Source organism: Cupressus sempervirens, chromosome 10 (genome assembly GCF_028749045.1).
Source record: "Cupressus sempervirens isolate cs-2001-9-10 chromosome 10, ASM2874904v1, whole genome shotgun sequence".
NCBI classification, from domain to species: Eukaryota; Viridiplantae; Streptophyta; class Pinopsida; order Cupressales; family Cupressaceae; genus Cupressus; species Cupressus sempervirens.
This window is the reverse complement of record NC_143127.1, coordinates 23,437,613-23,460,720: the sequence shown is the minus strand read 5'-3', so window position 1 is coordinate 23,460,720 and position 23,108 is coordinate 23,437,613.

Here is a 23,108-nt window from a genome sequence, read left to right as displayed (position 1 = left end):
ACCTTGGTCTAGTAGTTCTTGGATTTTCTTGGCAATTTCCTCATTTTTTTGAGGGGTCATTTTATAGGCAACTTTGTTAGGAAGGGTGGATCCTACAATAAAGTCAACTTGATGGCTAACAGGTCTCTTAGGAGGAAGGATAGAAGGTTTCCCATCGCTAATAATATCCTTGTACTCTTCAAGAATTTCTTGCACTTCTTTAGGTAGCTCTATTTTCTTTCCTAACTTATTAAAAACTTCCTTTTAGGCTTCAACACTAGGGAAAACCCTACTCCTTCTCCTTCCTCTAGGATCTACAATAAATCCTTTTCTTCCACCATGAGGACATTAGGACTTGGAGATATCACCTCTTCTTCTTCTATTAATGATTGGATCTTGAAGGTCACATCATATTTCTTGAAGGAGTATGCATTCTTGGCTCCATCATGCATTGTTTGTCTATGAAACTACCATGGCCTTCCTATTAGAAGGTGACATGCATCCATAGGTAGAATATCACATAACACCTTGTCCTTATACCTTCCTATTGAGAATTCAACCTATTGGTGTTTGAAAATGTTACTCGTTTCCAATTACCCTGATGAGAACAGAACACATCTAGGGGCAGCTAACTCCCATTCAGACACTAGGCCAACTATAAGGCTAGACCCTTCTTCTTCTTCAGGCTTTGCAAAACCTAGGCAGGTGGACCTATAGATTCCTTATATGGTACTAGTTGTCAAAGCATACACTAAATCTATTATGAAGCAGATAAAACCCTTATTTCTTTTGATAATTCATGAAATAACATCAATCTATAGTAGCTAAATGCAGATCTAGGAATCTTAGAAGCTGAGTGAGGGCATTCTATTATAGCTCTTCAACATGAAAGGGAAAAGTGTTGATTATTGATGTTGATGTTCAAAAAATACTCAAGCATGCAACAAAACCTAATGATCCTGTAATTGATCAATGCCTAATCCATTGGGATATTTCATGAATCCAAAACATACATCTGTGACATCAGGACATATTTTGTATACCCAGACATCAGATCTATCTAATCACCTTGTGATTCAGACATCAATGTTCACTCAAATCTCATTGTCACAAAATATCCTTCTCAGCATAACTAGTAACCTTGTCAAACACATTAAGCATTTACTTGGCACTTTGTTCCAACAAAAAAATATATCAGACATACAACCTTAAGGGGAAGCAAATTGATCTCAGCTCTTCATTCTAAGACCACATAAGACTACAGATTACTGAGACAGGAGACGAGAACTAGAATGAAACTAATAAACTGCGTGCTCATATGTATTCATTTCCTTGAAACAATACAATCAAATGCATGAAATTAAAACATGAAACAACCTAATGTATCAGAACTATCCGTATTAACTTTACACTACTACTATTCACATGAGAAGAAATTGTTGAAGGAAAATGGTGTCACAGTCATGGGAATGCAACCAGAACTGGATCCAAGACCTTGGTATCACAGTAATGTGCAGATTTTCTCCAAAGAACTGGAACTTCCCAAAAATTGGAACCCCTCAAATGGAAGCAATAAAGAAAGATATAGAAGAGAAAGAATTCTTGGATCTGTTCTGAAGATGACAAGTGTCCACTTGAAATTCAATCCTGTGCAACTGAGTAACCTCTTTCTTCTTTCATCTCATCTGATCTGATCTGATTTCATCATTTCCTTGTAACTGATTTGCAAAATATCCCCTCTGAAATGATGAAACCCTTTTGGGTCACCAAAATATCTGAAACCTTATGATATTCTGGTGAAATTATGATTCAACTAATTTGAAAATAGTTAAAATCACCTCAAACCTCATTTTCATTGCCTTTTAACCGTATTAGGGTCATTTCCATGCTACAAATTTTTTTTGAATATTGATAGCTGAATTTGGTTGCAATCTGGGAACCTGAAAGAAAACCTCATGTAGCTTGAACCAGCTACTACCTGTGCAAAAACCAACTTTGGAATTGGATAGTTCATCTTCTCCTGATTCCGGCGATATATAACATTGCCTATTTTGCATCTCAGAAACCCATTGAAAGTCATTTTGAAAATGACTCCTCTGCTAGAAAACCATGGTCTTCACATTTGATTTTTTAAATTTATTTTTGAAAAATTCAAAAAACTCTAAAGTTAGAACTTTAGAAATAATATCCCCTTTTGAAATTCAAAAAATCTGACGTGCATCCATTATAAAAATAATAATAAAATATTATTATTTTTTAATTCTTTAACTGCCCTTGCCTTTGAATATGGGGTCAACTTTTAGTTGACCAACTTTTCTGCCACGTGGTGGCCTCTGATTGGTCGACCGCTGTTCTCAGATGCCACGTCAGCACCGCAAGGACCCAGTGCCATGTGTCAAGAATGTGCTTCCCCATATTACTTAAATTCCTACAACTTCATATTGCAGGGATGCGTGGACCGTCAGATCTCACCACGTGGAAAAATCCTGTGTCTTCATCTTAATCTGCATGTTCCTGCCATGTCATCACTCTCAGGACCCGCACTGCTACATGTCAAAAATGTGCTTCCCCACATTATTTAACTCGTGAGCACCTTGGAAATGCAGGGATGCGCATGCCGTCGAATGTGGCCACATGGTGCAATCTCGACGAATCTCCACTCTGAGTGCCACATCAGCTTGCGTGCATGTTTGTTTAAAATATTGCATAGACCCCATGTCTTGCTGACATTATCCACGGGTACAGGGCCCCCACTGTTGATTGTTGCCTTTACAAAAGGCCTTTGTCTTAAGACAATCCTCTTTCTGTAAGCTATTGTATTTAAACATTTGAAAAGTCACCACATATACAATGTGGGATAAATCGGTTTCAAAGGAACTCTACACTACATGCTTCTCCAGCGATTTCCTTGCACATGAACATCCATTTTATGCAAGTCATTTTTCTCTTCATATCCCCTACTAGGCATCTCCTTATGATTGTTTGTGGCTCTTGGATGATTGAGTTCTTTTAAAAATCCAAGCTGCCTGTTGCTGGGAGCTCCTTGCTGTGGTCATTGTAAATGCATGGGCGGCCTGTTGCAATGATTAATCCTGCTTCATAATTTTGTATACCTGATCTCCCTTTGGTGTAGACACCTGCGGATCTACTCATTGGGCATTTCCCTCATTTAAAACCGTGGTTTCTTCTTTTCAAGCAATGCAGGGGTGCTCTATTTTACGTGAGTTGCCTCTTGCATGTGAAGGCTGCTGTGGGCTTTGTTTGAATGCTGCTTATTAGTTTGTTTCTCGCAAAATGCATGGACGTCCTACTTTAGATCAACTTCTCCATTTTTTACTTGCCCTACTTTGGATGCATTTTTCTACGGGTTCTCTCTTGTTTTTAACGTTGTTCCAACTTTTTTAATGTTGGACCTCTTCCTTAAAATGGCATGGATACCTTCTTGGTTGGCATAGACTTTTAACACGTGAGTCTCCTCTTTGTTCTACGCTCTCCAAACCAGCTTGTGGGCATCTTCCTCTACTGTGAGGCTTTCCTAAACAAGCATGGATTGACTTCTTTGTTAGTAACTAGTATTCCCCTACCACTCCTTGTTCAACTTGTTTTGACCTGCGGCTTAATATTTTTAATGTCCTGCGTGAGCTTTTCCTTGGAAAAATGGTTGGGTATGCTTTTCCTCATCTGCTAGGGCTTCAGAACATATTTGAATCTCTCTACCCTTCTCATATCCACTTGCTTCCCTGTTCAGCATGGTATTCTGCCCTTTTATGTGTGAGTTGCTCCTATAAATGCTCTGCTTCTTTGATGGATCCGACTTTTTGTTTCCTTGGCAGCTTGGATTATTCTTTGTTTGCAACTTGACGTGTTTGATTCTTTGACCAGCATGGGGCAATTGGTTTGCAGTGGCTTCAGCTTATTCTTGCTGGCGTGGGAGACTTCTCTTTGAATAGCATGGAGCTTTCCTTATGCGTGGAGCAACCTTAATTTTTGTGGGGCTCCTCTTTGTTAAAAACATGATCTTCTTTGTTTGATTATATTGACTCCTTCCCAATAGCTATTGATAGGTGAAAAAGGCGGGCTTGTGGGTTTAGATTATTTGAGATACACTAATTTGATGGGAAAAGGCATATAAGCATCCATAGCCTCCTCTTTCACCACGCCACACTCCAACTTCAGAATTGCTTCACCTTGTAAAGAAAACTCAACACTTGGTTCTCTCATGAAAATTGACCCCATTCATGGCTTTGCATAAAATGATGCCCCCACGATGGCTCATTGAATCTTGAGAAATCAAGAACTCATATACATATATGGCTCCTGCTAATTGTATCCAACCATCTTCCAAACAAGCACACTCTTGCTTGCCTTAAGTTGAGATTTTTTTTTTGAAAAGAGCATTGTTATTCATTACAATACCAAAACAAAGAACTTTTTATAATAAGTTTTAGTTTTAAGTGAATCCTTGGGCTCCTTACCGTTCAGATGATGAGAAATCACACTTAAATCAGCATCCCATTTATGAAATATAACCAGAGAAAACAAAATCAACTTACCAATCTTGTATAAATAGTCAGGCCCCAAAGTGAGTCTGGATAAAATCCTTCATTTTCAGGCAACTAAACTTGCATAATGATCCAATGATCGCCTCAATTTGTATGAAAATGATTTTAAGCATTAATTTGATCATTAAAACTTATTTACCTGTTGATTTGCAAACTACCATTTTAATGTCAGAAGGTCCTTTAACTGGCCTGAAAAATTGACCAAAACACCTAATCGAGCTCTGAAAACTGGCACACTGATTCTCTGTTTCGCATAATTTTACCCCGTCAGATCTCTTCTTATGACGAATTCCCAGTCAAAAGATATTGACTATCAAAGTTGCCTACCTAAAAACATCTGCAGATAAACATGTCAGAAAACAACAAATTGGGTTTGGATTTGGCTCGGGAAACTAGGCAGATGGGCACATGGGAAGACAAAAATTAGGGCGTTAAAAATTTGTCATGAGGAAACTATGGATTTACAATTCAGGCTCATGATGAATCACGGGGCGCATTTGGCAAGCATGCAAAGTTGACTACCTGGATTTGCAGGACAAGAAACATAGACAAGACAATGATTTTTTACAAATGGAATGACCCTGGAAAAGTGTGCAAACGGATTCGTCAAGATTTGAAAACTAGCACACTTGGAGTATTTTCAGTATAGAACACAGGGAAAAAAACCATTTGATCTCACCTATCATGGATCAGGAGATATGATGTCATGAACAGGGGTTCTAATCAATCTGCAAATGCTGACACCAGTAAAAAGTTAGAAATTCCATTTGGAATCACGTTTGAAAACTGATCAAACAGATTCGTCAAGAGCTAAAACTTGAAACATGACAAGTCTCTGACATCTACAATGCAACGCAAAAGGAATTTCAACATTTGGGTTAACTGGTCAAAAGTTACAACACGTCAAACAGGGCTTCCTAGAATTTTGAATATTTTGCAAAAACATGAAAACAATAACTGACCAACTTTGAGGGATTCAAAACCTAGTCAAACGGACTCAAAATGACTCAAAATCTGAAACATAGGTTCTTAGGTATGGACACTAGACACTCTCAAAGTGGAAAGTCACAAAACCTTTCTGGGTGCGAGATATTCAGATGCAAACACAACCTCTTGTCGCTGTTTGACACAGGTGAAAATGCAGATTTGACAATTTGCTCAAAATGAGACTTCACGAAATAGCTCAGAATATCAATTTAACATCATGGAACACTTAGACACGATGAATGCAAGGTGCTAGAAACATTAAACACCATTTATGCATTAACTCAACAGTGGGGTACATAGGCTTCACAAAGCATTCATAGGCCTGATTTTCTCAAATTTCGAGATGTGACTAAAAAATGAAGCATGCAAATTTTAGTCCCAACACAACCCATGCTTGATCACTTACAAGAAAATGTTGCCCCTTGTTGAGCCATGTAACTTTATAGGGATTGCTATGTGGAATTCTTTTCATATTTTGTTTGCTAGCTTCTTACATTGACATTATGTTATCTATAGAACCTGAGTCTATAATGACCTTATTCAATTTTCCCATCATCTTGCACTACATCCTAAATAGAACTCTTCTTTGGCTTGGTCTTCCTTTATAAGTTCCTTAATCAATGTCCTTCTTATCATTAGGTTATACCCTTCTTTTGATTTGAAGGGTACTTTAGATGGTTTACTATTGTTTCTGGTCTCTTCTTGACTCTTATCACACTCCCTTGGGAATTAGAGTCTTTCTTAGGGCATCTAGATATGTAAGATGTCCCATTTGGTTGTAATTATAACATTTCATGGTTGCAAAGCATGATCCTCTACATTGATTGTTGCTCCTTCCTCTTCCACCATTGTTGAAGCTTCTTCCCCTATTTTAACTTCCTCTATTGGAATTCCCTTCTTGTTATTTAGTCCACTTAGTTACCCCTTGGCTTCTTTAGTCTAAACCCTCTATGACCATAACCTCTTTGGTTCCTACCATCTCTACCTCTAATGTTGGTGTCAAATTTCTTCTTGTTATTTTCTTCCACTTTCAATACCAATTGGAAACATCTATGGATTTTTGTAGGTGTCCATAGGATGATCTCTTAATGTATGTTCCACTTTTATTTTCCTAGGTACCTAGCCATCTTAATAGGTTCTTCTTCTTGAGTTTGTGATCTCACTTACTACATTTGGGCCCGAATTGCAATGACAGACTATCACAATTACGATGGTAACCTGTCACCCAATCGACATCAAGAGGAATTGGCTCCCACTAGATGGGTATCAAACTTGTGTTGTCACAAGTTGCAACAACAAAGGAGAACATCACAACTATAATGGACACAACTATCATAAATTGAGCTAATGTACTAATAAACCTTTATTTTCACCATCACAATTGTGATAGAAATCTATCAAAGATACCATTACAATTGCAATGTCCATGTGATAGAAATATTATGGGCCTAACGGAAAGCCATCAGAGTGTCCATCACAATTGAGATAGGCATGTGGTAGGAATACTGTGGGATCAATGGCTAGCCATCAAAATTTTCCATCACAATTGTGATGACATGTTGTATTAATAAAAAAAATTGGTGGCAAATGTTGAATAGCTATGATGCAATCATAGGTTAATACTAATCTTCACTTGGTTTCAAGAATAGTTTAATATTCTCTACTAATCAGGGCCAACCATGTGAAGGTGGAAGCTCGTTCCCCACCCCCCAACATCTAAATTCCCATTAACATCTAAAATATTTAAGAAAGGATAAATGTTTAAAGTAAAAAAAGGTTCTAGACCTACAAAAGTGTCATCATCTTTCCATCTTCTAGTGCATGTCATTTTCTATCGCATCCAAACTAAGATTCTGTCACTCTGAATTAAGAATGCATGTGCAACTGCATTCAAATGCATGGACAATAGACATAGCTAATAAAACACAATATGGTTACATTTTTATAATAGGTCTATTAAGTTTTTAAAATTATATACCATCATGAATAATGTTCATGATGGTCTATAACTTAAAATACCTAATTAAAGACCTTTAACAAAAATGCAACCTTGTTGTGTTTTTCAGCTTCGCTTGATGTCATATGAATATGAATTGACATTGAATATTGAACTATGGTGTCCTTCAACATTGTATAAAAATGAAAATTTCATACAATTATTTGTCATACAATCATATGTTAATGTTGAGCTTCACTTGGTTTCAAGAATAGTTTAATATTCTTTATTAATCAGGGCCAACCACATGAAGGTGGAAGCTCATTTGGCCACACCCCCCCATCCCAACATCTAAATTCCTCATTAACATATAAAATATTTAAGAAAATATCAATCTTTAAAGTACCTAGAATGTCCTCATCACCTCTTGCTACTCTTAGGGGAAGTCCATCATCATTGCTCATCAAAAATTCATTACATAGGTACATCTAGGATTTTCCTCATCACCTCCTACATAAAATGAATCCAATATTACAAAATGCCCCCTATGAAATAATAGTTCAAGTGAAATAAACACATGAAAAATGAGAGAGAAAAAGAGGAATCTACTTACCAATAGATGTTTCGTTGCATCTGTGGCCATGCTACCTATTGAGTGAGTTTTATTATTTTTACGTTGTGCCAATATCTCTCTATTTACATACATACATACATACATACATACATACACATATGTATATATATTTATATACATATATACATACATAAATACATACATGCATAGAGATCACAAGGACATGACAACAAATTCCTAGATCTCCATTGATCTTCACAATCCACAAGATCTCTCTCTATATATACATACATACATATACATACATATATATATACATACATACATATATACACATACATACATAAATACATACATACATATGCAATTTTATCACCTTGGAAAACTATATCTAATCCTACTATCTGGGAAGAGCTAATTGTTCATTTTATTGTACCTAATTTGATGATAGTTCTACAGGAATTTGTAATCAACTTAGCCAATCAGAAACTAGACCAAATTAGCAGCAACAATAGATACTTGCGATCCTCACAAGGAGAGCATACCAATACATGCATGGTTACATCCTTGGCTTCTATTATTGGGCCAACATATGGAGCCTTTATATCCAACCATTCATTATAAATTGGGGAATGCACTTCATGTCTAGTATTCAAGTGATGCATCTACATATGCATTTTTCTCATCACCTTGAAAAATTGTATTTGATCTTGCTAGCTAGGAATAGTTGATTGTTCATTTGATTGTAGGGTAAAAGTACAAAGTTGTGTCACCTTTCTAGCTAACTTATTAGAATGGTTGAATTTGAGTATTTTTATCTAAAATTCAATTTTCTTCAAAGATATGATCTAGATAAATTAATTCTAGCTATGTTATATATGGTCTCACACTTTTCCAATTTGAAATGTCTATTAAATACATATTTTATACTAGATTGTATCCAATTACTAAAGAAATAAAATTATTTCAGAAAAGTGGCATTTCAATAACTCTTATAATTTTTTATGATTTTTTTAATAACATATAAACACCATTTTATAGAGCTCAAATTCAACAATATTCTTATATAGAGTTTATAGTGTTTTAATTAGATATAGTACATTTAAATTAAAAAATTCTACAAGCACATATTTTAACACTTGAATAGATGTCAATTTTAAGAAAGAAAAAATATTAAATCATATAAATTTTTTAAAAATGATATGACATTCTAGAGGATAGAGTCCTTTTAAAGAATGTATAATTTTTCCTATGGTTAGAATAATTTTTTTTTTTGAAAATGTTGATATCTAATTGAAAAGATCTTTGATTAGAAAGATTGTTGAAGAAGACTATGTGTTTCAATCATTGTTTTTTCACTGATGTCAAACCTACTATTTTTTGGTAAGACAATTGCTTATATGTTTCAAGTACTATTACTTAGTTGATTGATGAGGAAGATTTGATCAATAAGATGTAACAAAAGTACCTAGAGGAAAGGTTGAGTTATGATTATATTATGAATTACAAAAATTAGTGAAGATAGTGATAATGTAATGTATTGATGATATACTTTAGGTTACAAAATGGCTGGCTACACTTAGAAAGTTTAGAAGGATAAGTTAAACAAAGTTCATTTGCCAAGCTTGACCAAGTGGATAGTAGGTGTTGAGAAAAGTTAGTTCAAGCTGAGCAAAAATATAGTTGGAGGCGAGTGAAATAAAATTCTTATGGATGTTGAGCAAGTTAGTGATGGGGACACAACCCAAGAACAGAATGGACACAACAGAAAAGGGGAAATTGTATTAACTAAGAAAATAAGCTAGTACAACAGTACAGGAAAATAAACTTCAAAACATGCCCTAAGGGCTTACAATAGCATAAATCTGGAGATAATTTCTCCTTACAGTACCTCCTCTCAAACTCCACTCCGAACTGTCTTTTACAATGCCAAAAATCTCCTTAAATAGACCTCGAAGGGTTAAGGACTAGGAGTACATTCTAGAAAGTGCTAGTAGGCATCCACCGACCAAATAAAAGGTTCCAGAAGCTGCGTTAGAAGTCGGTGCAAATCTAGAAGAATCCAAAAATGGTAATCGAACTTCTGGGAGGCATAACTTTTGAACCGTAGCTCCGATTGACGAACTGTTTACATTTTCGGAAACCTCTCAAAGTGCTCTATAGCCCTATGGACAGATTTGCTCATCCCCCATTTTTTGGCCCTTTTCGAGGTCATTTAATGCCCCTAACCTAACTTTGAAGCATTCTTAGGAGGTCTCCAAAACTCAAATAACTTTCAAACCGTTTGGCCTTTTGACCTGATTCTTTTTCTGGAATGCTCTAAATCACAATTACATTCATCTGGCCAATTTACACCTTCCAGGTCACCAAAATAATGACCAAATTGCATGCTCCTATTTTTTGAGATTTTCTAGCATATTGATAGTTGAACTGTGAGAGTTGGAACCTTTATTTGACCCAAATGGGTATCCAAAAATGTAAAGACACGAAATAGAAACTAAGTCTAAGTACATTTTTTTGGGTGACACAGGATTGCTCTTATACCTCTGAATGCTCCTGCATCAGACACCCAGGGTAGATTGAAAAGTGACCCTGTCACTTTATGGATGGTAGAGGAAATCCCAAATGGGAAACCTCAGCTACTAAATCCAAGTTGAGACCTCGATTGGCCGTCCTTTCCATTTGACCAAATACTTTTCATACTGCCTGTTTCTGGTACTCCTACCCACACGATGATCTAGAATGTCTTCTATCTCCTCCTTCTTAGAAGCAGGAATTGGACATGGCTCTAACACCAGCTCCTCATCTGCACCATCATCATGATACTCTGTTAAATCTACAATGTTGAAAATGGGAGAAATGTGAATACCATCTGGCAGCTCCACCTCATATGCATTTCCTGAGTCATGTTTCTTCAAAATTTTGCAAGGGCCAAATTTTTTCATTTTCAGCTTGTTGTAAGTACCGGCTGGAAATCTTTCTTTTCGTAAGTGCACCATGACTAAATCTCCTACTTGGAATTCCTTATGTCTTCTCCTTTCATCAGCCCTAGCTTTATACTCTTGATTCATCTTGGTTATGTGTGCCTGAACCTCCTCATGTAGACGCTTGATATGTTCAGCAAATTCCTCTGCTTCAGCACTCATCCTTTCCCCGTGTTCTATCTTCCTCAACTTTGGTGCAGTCCTTGGGCTATTCCCATATACAATTTGGAATGGTGATTTTCCAGTACTCCTATTTACAGAGTTATTATAAGAAAACTCTACTTGTGGTAGAATCAAATCCCATCCCTTGGGCTTATCCCCAACTAAACATCTCAGCAAATTGCCCAGACTTCTATTCACCACTTCTGTTTGGCCATCAGTTTGTGGGTGATGCGTGGAACTGAATTTCAAGTTTGTTCTCAACTTTTTCCACAATGTCCTCCAGAAATACCCCACAAATTTAGTATCTCTGTCAGAAACTATACTCCTTGGAAGACCATGTAGTCTTACCACCTCTTTGAAAAACAAGTCTACAATATGGACAACATCATGAGTTTTGTGGCATGGAATGAAATGTGCCATTTTGGAGAACCTATCAACCACCACGAATATTGAGTCATTACCCCTTTGTGTCCTCGACAATCCAAGAACAAAATCCATAGTTATGTCCTCCCATGGCCTTGATGGAATAGGAAATGGCTAATATAGGCCAGTATTGTGACTAAACCCCTTGGCAACTTGACAAACCTGACAACTCTGTACAAACTTCTTCACATCTTGTGAAATTTGAGGCCAAAAATAATGTTCTCTAAGAATGTCAATGGTCTTATCTCGACCAAAATGTCCTGCCACCCCTCCACTATGTTTCTCCTTAATCAGATTTTCCCTCATGGAACTCCTTGGAATGCACAATTGACTACCTTTGAACAACATGCCATCCTGAATGAAATAGTCTAACCACTTGGTTCTATCTACAGCAATAGGTTCTTTACAAGCTTTCCATGCTTCAACAAAATCAGGATCCTTAGGGTACAAATTCTTGAGTTCATCAAACCCAACTACTTCAACCTGCATTACTGTAAGTAACAACTGTCTCCTACTTAGTGCATCTACAACCTTGTTAGATTTTCCACTTCTATGCTTCAACACAAATGTATAGCTCTGCAAGAACTCTACCCACTTCATATGCCTCTAATTCAATTTACCTTGACTATTTAGGTACTGTAATGCCTGATGATCAATATACCAAACAAATTCTTTTGGAAATAAATAATGCCTCCATTTCTTTAAGGCCTAAACTATTGCATAGAACTCTTGATTATAAACAGAATACTTCTTCTTTTCATCACTCAATTTTTCACTAAAATATGCAATAGGCTTACCTTCTTTGCTTAATACAGGCCCAATAACGCTGCCACTAGCATCACAATCCACCTGGAAAACCTTTCTAAAATCTAGAAGTGCCAGCACAAGCTATTCTGTCACCTTCTTCTTCAGCAATTCAAAACTTCTTGTAGCTGTTGTAGTCCATTTGAACTCTTTTCTATCCCCTCTTATTGTATCAGTTAGGGGTGCACATATGCCACTGAAATTCCTAATAAACTTCCTGTAAAAACTAACCAGACCATGAAATGATCTTACCTTAGTAGTAGACCTTGGAGTAGGCCATTCCAAGATGGCTTTTACCTTCTTCGGATCTATTTTGAGACCTTTAGGTGATATAACATACCCCAAATAGACTAACTCCCTTTTTGCAAAGTTACACTTCTTCAGATTAATTAATAGTTTCTCTTCCCTTAGCCTTTCAAGGACACTATGAATATGTAGTAAATTTTCTTCCAAAATCTTGCTGAAAATTAAAATATCATCCAAATAGACAATAACAAATTTTCCCAAGAACTTCTTAAGTACCTCATTCATGAGCTGCATGAAGGTGCTTGGGGCATTCGTCAATCCAAAGGGCATGACTAACCACTCATAAAGACCCTCCTTGGTCTTGAAGGCTATTTTCCACTCATTTTCTTCTCGAATCCGTATTTGGTGATAACCACTCTTTAGATCTATCTTTGTGAAGTAGTGAGATCCACTCAAGTAGTCCATAATATCATCCATCCTTGGCAAAGGAAACCGGTACTTGACGGTGATCCTATTTATAGCTCGAGAATCTGTACACATCCTCCACTCTCCATCATTCTTTGGTGCAAGTACTGTAGGTACTGCACATGGACTCAAGCTCTCTCGAATCGAGCCCTTCCTCAACAGCTCCTAAACCTATCTATTTAGTTCCTCTGTTTCAGTAGGAGTCATCCTGTGAGTAGCCTTGTTAGGAAAACTAGCTCCTATAATCAGATCTATCTGATGACTAATTTTCCTTATTGGTGGCAATCCATCTGGAACATTATCAAAGATAATATCTCCAAACTCCCATAGTAAATCTAAAACTTCAAATGGCATTTCACTACTACCTTCTTTATCTTTCGTAGGAATCAAAGCATAGCACATATGCTGATGTTTCATGCCATCTAAAAACTTCCTTCCATCAACAAGACAAATCCTAGCACTGCTACATACCTTTTCACCTTCCTTTTTCATGGGTTTCAATTTGTGGCAAACTCCATCCTTTGTCAAAGAGTATGTGTTTGCATGTCCATCATGTACTGCATGTCTATCAAACTGCCATGGTGTACCCAACAATAGATGGCAAACATCCATCGAAATAATATCACAGAGAACTTCATCATGGTAACTCCCAATTTTGAATTTCACTAAACATTGTTCACTTACTAGGACCTTATGATCATCTTTTACCCAAGCAATCTGATAGGGCTAGGGATGCTTCTCCCTCTTGAGCTTTAGTTTAGAGACCATCTCTTCTAATACCAAGTTATCAGTGCTACCGCCATCAATGATCACGTCACAACATTTATCCTCACACTTGCATCTGGTACGAAACAAACTCCTCCATTGTCTTGGTTCAACCTCACCACTTAGTAGGACTCTTTCATTTACCAAGGTCTCTCCTCTTTCTGCATCCTCTGAATGTGATGATTGTGCATGCTCATCCACATGAGCAACCCTAGCTTGGCTCTCAGCTCTCCTATCTATCCTTCCTTGTTGTTGAGGGCATTCAAAGGAACGATGACCTTCTTCATTGCAATGGAAATAGGTACCATGGAAGCCTCCTCTTCCTTGTCCACATCCTCTACCTCTTCCTCTTTGATTCCCAAAGTCTTGATCATGGGAGCGGTTGAAACCCTCATTCCTCTAGTTCCTACTAGTACCCACATCTTCATTTTTATTTTGGGTTTCATTGCAGCCTCCAGATGATCTACCACTTCCCCTTCCTCCTTGACCGCACCCTCTTTGTCTTCCTCCAAACCTTTTATTCATCTTCTCTTCAACTCATAGGGAAAACTAGTATGCCTCTTCAACGCTGGTCATTCTTACCAAACTTAATTCCTCCTGGATGCTAGGTTGCAACCCACTAATATAACGAGCAACCTTCTCCTTATTTGCTTCTGCATGCCCCACTCTAATCAAGAGTTAGTAAAACTCCTCTGTATATTCTTGGACTGATCTTCCTGCTTGCTTTAACCCATGCATCTTCTAACACAGATCAAGCTCGTAGTCCACAAGAATGAACTGCTTCTTCAATTTGTCCACCATGCGATCCCATCTTGTGATCTTCTCCTTTCCTCTTTTGTTTCTTTCCAATTGAACCTCTTGCCACCAAATTTTGGCATGGCCTTTAAGTTTGGCCTTTGCAAACTTAACCCTATCTGGGTCCCTGATATCCTCATACTCAAAGTATTATTCCAGTTCATTGATCCAATCGATCAACTTATCTGGTTTCAGATTTCCTGAAAATACACCCACTTCAATTGTAGGTCTTTTCCCAAACTTATTAATGGCCCTAAAAAGCCTTTCCTCTACATGATTCAGAACTTCCCCGTCAAGTTCCCCTTCTAGTCCTATTACTTCTTTTTCATTGTCATCCTCACTATTGTCACCTGCGGTAACATTTGCTCCTCTATAGAGCTCCTCTTGCAATGCTTGTACCTGCCTTTGGAGGGCTCTAACCTCCTCAGGATTAATAGCTCTGGCCCTTTTGCCACGCTCTCTTCATGGAGGCATCTTCTAACTCGATCCCACAACCACACAATCCTGGTGCAAACTACCTCACAGTCAGCGCTCTGTCTACACACTCAGGAAAACCAGCTCTGATACCACTTGATGGGGACACAACTCAAGAATAGAATGGACACAATAGAAAAGGGGAAATTGTATTAACTGAGAAAATAAGCTAGTACAATAGTACAGGAAAATAAACTTCAAAACATGCCCTAAGGGCTTACAATAGCATAAATCTGGAGATAATTTCTCCTTACAGTACCTCCTCTCAAACTCCACTCCGAACTGCCTTTTACAATGCCAAAAATCTCCTTAAATAGACCCCAGAGGGTTAAGGACTAGGAGTACATTCTAGAAAGTGCTAGTAGGCATCCATCGACCAAATAGAAGGTTCTAGAAGCTACGTTAGAAGTCGGTGCAAATCTAGAAGAATGCAGAAACGATAATTGAACTTTCGGGAGGCATAACTTTTGAACCGTAGCTCTGATTGATGAACCGTTTACATTTTCGGAAAGCTCTTAAAGTGCTCCATAGCCCTATGGACTAGCTTTTCTCATCCCCCATTTTTTGGCCCTTTTTGAGGTCATTTAATGTCCCTACCCTAACTTTGAAGCATTCTTAGGAGGTCTCCAAAAATCAAAAAATTGCAATAACTTTCAAACCGTGGGGCCTTTTGACCTGATTCTTTTTCTGGAATGCTCTAAATCACAATTACATTCATCTGGCCAATTTACACCTTCCAGGTCACCAAAATGATGGCCAAATTGCATGCTCCTATTTTTTTGGGATTTTCTAGCACACTGATAGCTAAACTATGAGAGTTGGAACCTTTATTTGACCCAAATGGGTATCCAAAAATGTAAAGACATGAAATAGAAACTAAGTCTAAGTACATTTTTTTGGGTGACACAGGATTGCTCTTATACCTCTGGATGCTCCTGCATCAGATGCCCACTAATTTTTTAGTTGATTCTGAGTGATTTTACAATTGATGTTAAGTAATAAAGTACGTGCTAAGCATCAGAAGATTGATAATGTCGAGCTGCTACATTATGAAAAAGATCGAAGATTTGCCAAATAAAAGTGAACAAGTTTATTTTCTTGAAATTTGTGAATCAAGAGGAAGATAAGATTGATAAGCTGATGGCACAAATTCTTATTTAAACCATTTTGGAGGTGAATTCAAATGAATTCTAAGTGAAGTTTCTAGAGAAGATAAGATATGAGGTAGATATATTGTATCCTACCTAATTCATCAAAAACACTAATTTTGATGATGGATAATGAGTGGAAAAATGTTTTAATTTCTAGTATATAGGAATGTCTAGTCATGAAGAAAATTAGTTAGAGAGTTTGAGGCAAGAATTTGATAAGGAGAAGGAGAAAGGGGTTTTGATTCATCAAGTGACCCAAGTGAAGAAGTTTGCAATGGCATACTGAGCAAGAAGACTTAAGAAGATGAATGCTTAAAGGATGAACAAGATGTTAGAGCTGTAAAGAATGGAAGCCAACCAGAGTTGAGGACTAAACAAAGATCTGTAATCGGCAAGTAAGGTTGTAAGTTATATAAGATCAAAGCTTTACTATTACTTTCTAACAACTGTATCAATCTAGGGTAAATCCTTTGGAGTAAGGTTGACTTAATAGTCATTGGAAAATCCTTTAATAGGGTGGCATTCCAAGTGAATGGCCTAAAGTCCTCTAACAAGGCTTACTTTTAGTAGGGTTACTAAAATCCCTTAACTGAGTCACATTTAACAATGTGTATTGTAACCTTTAATAAGGTTGACCTTTAACAAGGCATCGCTTCAAAAGAGTGAAAAAAGTGTAACATGTTACTAGTGATTTTTTCCAAATTGGATTTTAATGTTAAATCATTGTGTCAAATGTGCTAATGGAGGTGTTGTGTTTCATGCTTTACAATCCTTCAAATTGATTTGATAGTAATATATAAGTTTTAGTTGATACACAATGAATGCATGCATGGGTAAGAATGTTTTATGGGTTCATCAAATTGAGAAAAGTTTCATTTGTACATCTGGACCTTGAATAACTGATTCACCCCCCCTCTCATTTATTCTAAAATAATTCCAATTATTGGTATTAGAGCCATCTTCTTAAGAGGATTAGTTTTAAGGTACTAGAAGCACAAAGATCAAGATGTCAAAAAGAGAAGTACCCAAGCTCAACAAAGATAACTTTCCTAAATGGAAAAGTTTGATGAAGCTAAACCTTGGAGGACTTGAATATTATGCACAATATTGCATTTAGTGGAGCATGTTGATCTAGTAGGAGCCCTAACTACTAAAGAAATGAAGAAAAAGAAAGAACACAATCAAGCAATGTTGGACATTGCTTCCTCCCTAAGCTATGAAGAATTTGATGATATCAAAAGTCTTGATAGTGCAAAGAAGATGTGGGATTCCCTAGCCACCATCTATGGAGGAAACAATTTTTTTCAAAGAGCCAAGTTAGAGAGTCTCAGAGGTAAGTTTGATGACATGATAATGGAAGAAGGTGAGAATATTGCTCAATATGTTGCTAGGATAAATGAAGTACTAGTAAAATAGATGATGATACTGGTAATAAAAGGTAAAACTAGTAAAATAGATGATGATACTGTGCTAAGAAAAGTCTTGAGGATATTATTACCTAGTTATGCCATTAGAGTTTCTACAATGCAAGAGTTAAGATGCATACTAGGAAATGCTCTAATCCTTAAAGGCTTGGTAGGTAGACTCACTACTTTTGAGCTATCTAATTTTAACAACTACAAACTAGAGAGTATTGAATCAAATTTCAAAGAAAAATTGTTATTGAAATATTCTAAGGAGGTAAGGTAGAAGAAGAAGAAAAGAAAAGAAAACTGCATCTAGTGATAGCAACACAAATGAGGAAGACATTGAACAATTGGAAGCATTGTTGGCAAGAAGATATCATAGAGGAAAAGGCAAGTTCAAAGGTAAGTTACCTATCATTTGTTTCAATTGCAATGAGGTTGGTCATATAGCTACAAGATGTACATGAAAGAAGAACTACAAAGAAGGAAACAAGCACAAAAATAGAAGAGAGGATGATGGTAGATACTATAGAGACAAAGGCAAGAAGTCATGCTACATTGCTGATGAACATGGTGCAGATGAACATGATGATCAAGTGGTGTATGCTGCAATGAAGGATGAATCTAATGAGGATGAGGCAACTGCACTTGTGACTTGTGTGAACAAGAATGATAAGTGGATTATTAATAGTGGATGCTCACATCACATGACTAGATACAAAAGTAAGTTCATTCGTTAACTTGTTATGATGGAAATAGTGTAAGGTTTGGTAATGATGCACCATGTTTGATAAAAGGAAAAGGGTCTATCAAACTCATAGAGAAGATTTCATGTGACAATGCCTACTTTGTTGAGATGATTGAATTATAACTTGGTAAGTGTGTCACAATTGAATAATCTGGGATGCAAAGTTGAGTTTGAAAACAAAATGCCAAGATATATGATAAAAATGGAAACTTGATTGGGAAAGGCAATCGAACTAGAAGTAATATATTTTATCTAGATATAGAAGATGCTAGTTGTCTTATTGCAAAATTTGATGATGTATGGCTTTGGCATAGGAGATTATGTCATGTTAATTTTGAAAATTTGATTAGTATCAATAACATGAAAAGAATTAGAGGTTTTCGTAAGTTGACAATATAGTATGCAAACAATGCCAGGTAGGCAAGATGACAAAGTCAAGCTTATATCTCTAAAAAAATACTAGAAATTGTTCATACTAACTTGTCTAGACCTATTGAAGTGCAAATCTATAGATGAGATAAGTACATAATTCTATTTGTTGATAATTACTCTAGAATGATGACACTCGTGTTTCTAAAAAAAATATGACACTTTTCAAATGTTTAAGTGGTACTTGGCAAGAGTTGAAAAAGAAACAAAAGTCTAAAATTCTTGAGATTAGACAGAGGAGGATAATTCACTTCAAACGAGTTTGAGATGTTTTGTAATCACAAAGGAAGAAAAATACAAACATCTACACCTAGGACCCCTCCACAAAATGGAATTTCTGAAAGAAGAAACAAGTCTATAATGGACTATGCTAGAACACTCATGATAGTGAAGAATGTTGCTCTAAAATATTGGAGAGAAGCTGTAAGTACTATTGTATATACTTTGAACTGTATGCAAGTCAAGAAAGGTACTCATTTAACACCTTTTGAACTATGGTATGGATATCCACCTAATGTGAAATACTGTAAGGTTTTTGGAAGCAATTGTTATATTATTAAAGATGTTAGGAGTGGAAAGTTTGATGCAAAAAGTAAAAAAGGTATATTCCTTGGTTCCTCCACAATAAGTAAAGCTTACAAGTGTTTAAATACTAACACTAACAAAATTGTGGAACGTGCAAATGTGAATTTTGATGAGTTTATAGAAGTACATGAGGCTGAACCTATAAAGGAACCAAAAGAACACAAATTATTTGAATATTTCTTTGAAGGAATGCTTGCTAAAGAAGATACTACAAATCAAGTTGCAAACCAATAGCAAGTCTCAATAACTATTGAGTCACAACTTGTGAATGTCGAGTTGCATTCAGGAACTGAGCTGCATTTACATGCCAAGTTGTAAATTGAGGAAAATGCACATTCTAATTCTGAGATCAACACACATGAAAGAGATGTTGAGATACTTGATAGAGATGTACACAGTAACACTAAATTTGAGAGACAAAATGTAGTTACAAGAATTAAGAAAAGATTGTCCAAATATGTCAAAAGACATTAGTCTATAGATCAAATCATTGGAGATAAAGATGCAAGGCTAATGATAAGAAATAGATTGAGAAGTGAATCATTTTTTTCAAGTATGAAGGAACCTAAGACAACGAAAGATGCATTGGAAGAAGAAATTCAATAGATAGAGAAAAAAAAGACATGGAGTCTAGTTCCTAGACTAGAAGACAAGAATGTGATTGGCACCAAATCGGTATTCAGAAACAAGCTAGATGATAATGGTGAAGTGACAAGGAACAAAGAAAGACTAGTTTGCAAAGGATGTGCGCAAGAAAAAGGAATTGAATATGGTTAGACATTTACCTCTATTGCAAGAATAAGAGTAAGAATTCTACTTGCTTATGCTGCTTACAAAGGCTTCAAAGTTTATCAGATGGATCTTAAGTCTTCATTTTTGAATGACATATTAGAAGAAGAAGTCTACATAGAACAACCAAAAAGATTTTTTGATAAAAATAATAAGAACATGGTATGTAGACTGCACAAAGCCTTATATGGATTGAAACAAGTACCAAGAGCATGGTACAAGAGACTTCATACATATCTTGTGAAGATTGGATTTGAAAGGACTAATGATAACAATAATTTGTACATGAAAAAATATAAGGACAAAGGTATACTATTATCTAAAATATTTGTTGATGATATCATATTTGGAGGACAAGATGCTTTGTGTAAGGACCTTGTAAATCAGATGAAGCAAGAATTTGAAATGTCAATGTTTGATGTGATCAAATTCTTTGTGGAACTACAAGTATATCAAATGAAATATGGTATATATATTACTCAATCAAAATATGTCAAAGAGATATTAAAGACATTTGGACTAGAGGATTCCAAACTAGTAAGTTCACCTATGGTAACAATACTCAAGCTATCAAAGAATGATGATTTAGTTAAGGTAAATCAAACATTATATAGATCCATGATTGGAAAATTGCAATATGTAGTACATAGTACACCTAATATTTCATTAGCTATGAGGTAGTTGAAATATTCTTTGCTAATCCTAGAGAGAATCACTTGATGGCTGTGAAAAGGATAATGTGATACTTGAAAGGAATATAAGAGTTTGGTTTATTCTATAAGAAGAATACAAATTTTGAACTAAGAACCTACACTGATGCTGATTGGGCTAGAAATATTAATGATAAAAAAAGTACCAGTGGATGAGCATTCTTCTTAGGAAAAAGACTTGTTACATGGACTAGCAAGAAGCAGAGTTCTACTTCCCAATCTACTATTGAAGCTGAGTATGTTGCTACTACTATTAACTACACAAACATTGTATGGATCAAACAACTATTTAAGGGAATGAAGGAAGAAATCACAGAACCAGTGACATTTTATTGTGACAATAAAAGTGCTATCAATATATCAAAAAATCTTGTGATGCATACAAAGACAAAGCACATTGCAATCAAGTATCATTATGTAAGGGAATTGGTTCAAGATAAAGAGGTGAAGAAGGAATATATTAACACAAAGGAGAAAATTGTTTATATCTTCACAAAACCATTACCTAAGGATGCTTATGAGTATCTAAGAGGTAAACTAGGGGTGATACCCCTATTAAAGGCTATGTAAAAGATAGAGGGAGTGCCCTGCATCAATCAAGCTGATATTCATTTAATACAAATTGATGCAGTAGATCTTACTTTAGGAATTGTGTAAAGTACTCGTAGAACTAAAACTACAAACCAGTCACAAGAAAGATGACAGAGGAAAAAATTGAAGAGCCTACAAAAGTCTATATCTACATATATTAAAGATGCCAAGTGTTGAGTATATGTCTTTGGCATTATTGTCAAAGAGGGAGAAAGTACATTAAATTGATCAAGTGCAAGAGGAACAATGGAGAAAGTACATTATCAAAAGATCAAAAGAAAGAAAGAGGGAGAAAGTAGAAAGAAATCATAGGAAGGATCATAACAAAAGAGGGCGATATTTTGCTAATCAATTCAATATGAAAGAGAGAAGATAAAGAAGGAACTTAGAGAGAGTTCTATTTTGTAACCTAATCAAAAGTGGAAATTGTTGATAGAGGGAGGAATTTTCAATACAAGTTTTCTTTGTTGGTATTGTATTACTATTTTCACCTAGTTAGTTTGATTGAACAAGATGTTCATCATTTGATTGACTTAGTTGATTAGTTTGGTTTTCCATCAATGTCAAAGAGGGAGATTGTTGATATCTCATTGAAAAGATCTTTGATTAGAAAGATTGTTGAAGAAGACTTTGTGTTTCAATCATTGTTTTGTCACTAATGTCACAATTACTTATATGTTTCAAGTACTATCACGTAGTTGATTGATGAGGAGGATTTTATGAACAAGATGTAACAAAAGTATGTAGAGGAAAGGTTGACTTATGATTATGTAATGAAGTATAAGAATTAATTAAGACAGTGATAACATAATATATTAATTATCTACTTGAGGTTACAAAATGGTTGGCTACACTTTAAAAGTTCAAAAGAATAAGTTAAACAAAGTTCATTTGCCAAGCTTGACCAAGTGGATAGTAGGTGCCAAGAAAAGTTAGTTCAAGCCAACCAAAAAGGTAGTTGGAGCCTAGTAAAAGAAAATTATAGTGGATGCCGAGAAAGTTGGTAGATGCCAAGTAATTTTTTAGTTGATGCCAAGAGCTAGTAAAATCTAGTTGATGCCAAGTGATTTTATAGTTGATGCTGAGTGATGTAGTATGTGTTGAGCATCAAAAGATTGATAATGTTGAGCTACTACATTATGACAAAGATCAAATATTTTCCAAATAAAAGCCAAAAAGTTTTTTTTCTTGAAGTTTATGAATTAGGAGGAAGATAATATTGATGAGCTAGTGACACAGAATCTTATATTAACCATTTTGGAGGCATATTCAAATGAATTCTAAGAGAAGTTTCTAGAGAAGACAAGATATGAAGTAGATACATTGTATCCTACCCAATCCATTAAACACCCTAATTTGATGGATAATGAGTGGGAAAACATCCTAACTTCCTATATATAGGAATGTTTGGTCATGAAGCAAGTTAGTTATAGAGTTTGAGGTGAGAATCTAATAAGGAGAAGGAGAAAGGGGTTTTGCTTCATCAAGTGACCCAAGTGAAGAAGTCTACAATGGTGTACTGAGAAAGAAAGCTTAAGAAGAT